This window comes from Carlito syrichta, unplaced genomic scaffold (assembly GCF_000164805.1).
Source record: "Carlito syrichta isolate Samal-C Ts95f unplaced genomic scaffold, Tarsius_syrichta-2.0.1 Scaffold309111, whole genome shotgun sequence".
Classification (NCBI taxonomy): Eukaryota; Metazoa; Chordata; class Mammalia; order Primates; family Tarsiidae; genus Carlito; species Carlito syrichta.
The window spans coordinates 74712-78488 of record NW_007253207.1 but is presented as its reverse complement, the minus strand read 5'-3'; the positions used below and the strand labels follow the sequence as shown (position 1 = coordinate 78488).

General features: G+C 43.8%; 1 protein-coding gene and 1 pseudogene across 1 annotated transcript in view; one reads left to right on the top strand and one right to left on the bottom strand.

The window, feature by feature from the left end:
• Positions 1-3777, bottom strand: part of UBAP2 (ubiquitin associated protein 2) — a 126672-nt gene that overhangs the window by 72650 nt on the left and 50245 nt on the right. The window lies entirely within an intron of this gene.
• The window catches only part of LOC110596433, an 809-nt pseudogene continuing 548 nt past the window's right edge, over positions 3517-3777 (top strand).

Sequence of the window (3777 nt, the reverse complement as noted above, 5' to 3'; positions counted from 1 at the left end):
GCGGCCACTGCACTCCAGTCTGGGTGACAGAGTGAGACTCCAACTCAAAAATAAATAAATAAATAAATAAATAAACAAAACAAGTTATTTTTCACCTCTAAGCTTTGATAAAGATTAAATATAGCCGGGCTCGGTGGCTCAGCCTGTAATCCCACGCTTTGGGAGGCTGAGGTGAGTGGACTGCCTGAGCCCGCGGGTTCGAGACCCGCCTGGGCAAACTGGCGAGACCTCATCTCTACAATAAAAAAAAATTAGCTGGGCGTGGTAGTGCGCACCTGTAGTTCCAGCTACTCGGAAGACTGAGGCGGAAGGATCGCCGGAGCCCAGCAGGTCGAGGTTGCGGTGGCCAGGAGCGGCCACTGCACTCCAGTCTGGGCGACAGAGTGAGACTCCAACTCAAAAAAAAAAAAAAAAAAATTCTAATAATTATGCAAACATTTATGTACAGATAAAATGGTCAATAGAATAAAGAGGTGAGGGACAAGTCCCAAAATACCTAACTTAGGAGACTATCTAGATTGTTCATTCATAAGTGAAGCAGAATGTTGTAACTGGTTATATGGCTATAATACTCAAAAATAACTCAATAAAACAAGAGGAAAATTGGACACTTAATATACACATTGGCCAGGTGCAGTGGCTCAAGCCTGTAATTCCTGCAATTTGGGAGGCGGAGGCAAGAAGACTACCTGAGTCCATGGGTTCAAGACCAGCCTGGGCAACATGGCGAGACCTCAACTCTACAATAAATAAATAAATACATAAATGAGCCGTATGTGGTAGTGTGCACCTGTGGTTCCAGCTACTTGGAAGGCTGAGGCAAAAGGATTGCCTGAGCCCAGCAGGTTGAGGCTGCAGTGGTCGTGAGTGTGAGCCTCAATGACAGTGAGACTCCAACTCAAAAAAACATACACATAGAAACAGGTCCTTGATATAAATAAAGCAAGCTATCAGCAAACAGTATATAGAATAAGATTGCATTATTTACTTTAAATAGGAGCCTGTGTGTATATACAAAAGAAAGTGGTAGAAGTCATTATCTAGGTGAGGATGCTTAATTTGATTAAGCCTTTTTTTAACTTTCTGCATTGCTTTTCTAATTAGAAACAATAAGCTTATTTATCCCATAAGAAAAAAAATTCCGACCGGGCTTGGTGACTCAGCCTGTAATCCCGTGCCTTTGAGAGGCTAAGGTGAGTGGACTTCCTGAGCCCGCGGGTTCGAGACCCGCCTAGGCAACTTGGCAAGACATCATCTCTACAATAAATCAAAAAAATTAGCCAGGTGTGGTAGCGCATGCCTGTAGTTCCAGTTACTTGGAAGGCTGAGGCAGAAGGATCGCCAGCGCCTAGCAGGCGAGGCTGCGGTGGCCAGGAGCGGCCACGGCACTCCAGTCTGGCCGACAGAGTAATCCTCCAACTCAAAAAAAAAAAAAGAAAAAAAATTCCTATAAAATACAAACTCTATTATGTTTGCTAATATGAATAAACTAGACAATTGGTGTAAAAATAGAATCCATTTCTCTTAGGTTAACATAATAAATAAATTCCAGAGGTCCTAGAAAAATTATACCCAATATAGTTAGCACAAGGTGTATGTACACACAATGTCTTTATACAGCCAGACCCAAAGGTACTAAATCTTCACAAAGGGGACAACTTTCTTTCCTTCTTTTTTTTTTTGAGTTGGAGTCTCACTCTGCTGTCTAGGTTGGAGTGCAGTGGCATGCTCACAGCCACCACAGCCTCGACCTACTGGGCTCGAGTGATCTTTACTCCTCAATCTTCCAAGTAGCCGGAATTACAGGCACGCTACCACAACTCGCTAATTTTTTGATTTATTGTAGAGTAGGTCTCGCCAAGTTGCCCAGGCTGGTCTCAAACCCCTGGGTTCAGGTAATCCTCTCACCTTCACTTCCCAAAGTGCTGAGATTACAGGCGTAAGCCACTGCACCCGGCTGGGGCCAACTTTTTTTTCTGAGTTGGAGTCTAACTGTCGCCCAGGCTGGAGTGAGTGAGATGTTCATGGTCACCACAGCCTCGACCTGCTGCACTCGGGTGATCCATCAGCCTCAGTTTTCCAAGTAGCTGAAATTACAGGCACATGCCACGGTGCCCAACTAAGGGCCAACTTTCTATGCAAAACACTTGAGAGAGAAAAACACTTTATCCCACTTCATGGAGCAAAGGTTACCCCTTCCCCCAACCCAGCTAGTCTAGGCTTAAAACTCTATAGAGACTATCAAAAACTTATCTGTGGGCGGAATTAAGGAAAAGAACCTTTAGAGGGCAATTTGTTCTTTACCATAGTAAATGCTAAAGGGATTATCACATATTTTACACATCAGACTTCAAGTATGTACTCTTCGAAAAGTGAACCAAATAATTATGAACATTTCCAAAAAAGCTTGTGGCAACCTCTGTTGTCTGTATTTTGCTACTTGTAAAATAGGTCTGAAGAAACTCTTAAGAGGAAAGGCTACCCAGACATCTCATTTTAGAAATCAGAAAAGCAGCTTTCAAGAACAGTTAACAAACAACTTACTAAAAACAAAAAGTACATTAATGCAAGAGACTGACACTTCAAAACAATTTTATAACCCAAACACCACATTATGATGAAACAAAAGGCTCTGTGCTTATGACCATGCTGAATATTTTTCATTGTTGTTAACTATTCTTACATAAGAAAAACAAATTTATCCTTAAAATTACCAAGGACAGCCGGGCTCGGTGGCTCAGTCTATAATCTCGTGCCTTTGGGAGGCCGAGGTGAGTGGATTGCCTGAGCCCGCGGGTTCAAGACCGCCTGGGCAACTTGACGAGACCTCATCTCTACAATAAATCAAAAAATTAGCTGGGCGTGGTAGTGAACGCCTGTAGCTCCAGCTACTTGGAAGGCTGAGGTGGAAGGATCGCCGGAGCCCAGCAGGTTGAGGCTGCAGTGGCCGGGAGCAGCCACTGCACTCCAGTCTGGGCGACAGAGTGAGATTCCAACTCAGAAAAAAAAAATTACCAGGGACAATTCCATATAACATGTTTTCAAAGCAATCATTTTGTTTTCAAGGACCCTGACACAAAATAAGGTCAGTCAACAGGACAATTATTTGCTTTCATGGCTTATCTAAATGCTTTTCCTCCTAGCAACCCTACAGTGTTTACATTCTATCATTCTCACTCCAACTAACTGTACTCTAGTCAAGGGAAGATAGTCGCAATGGCTGTTGTGGATAGCAACTAGGTTACAGACAAGGAGAACAGTATGATAAAAAAATACACCAGAGAATAATCCTAAACAAACCAGGGTTTCAAACACTTCCCCTCTGCCTCTCCATTTACCCCACAGCCCAGTCATCCGCAAACAAGCAGTCTTTTGCAGTTGAATTCAAATCCTGGTTTGCTATTTTCAGATCTTTGAATAAAAGAAATCAAATCTGGCCCCACTATGAAATTGTTCAAGAGGTAAACAAAAAGATGTTTTTCATGAAAAAGTTCAGTTTTCGTCTCGGCCACCAACATGCCATCCAGACTAGGGAAGACCTAAAAACTTCCAGGTCATGTGAGCCACGGCCACGGCTGCACCAGCAAACACTGAAAGCACCTGGGAGGCTGTGGTAATGCTGGTGGCTTGCATCACCACAGGATCAACTTTGACAAATATCACCCAGGTTACATCAGGAAAACTGGGGCCGGGCTCGGTGGCTCAGCCTGTAATCCCAGCACTTTGGGAGGCCGAGGTGAGTGGATTGCCTGAGCCCGCGGGTTCGAGACCCACCTG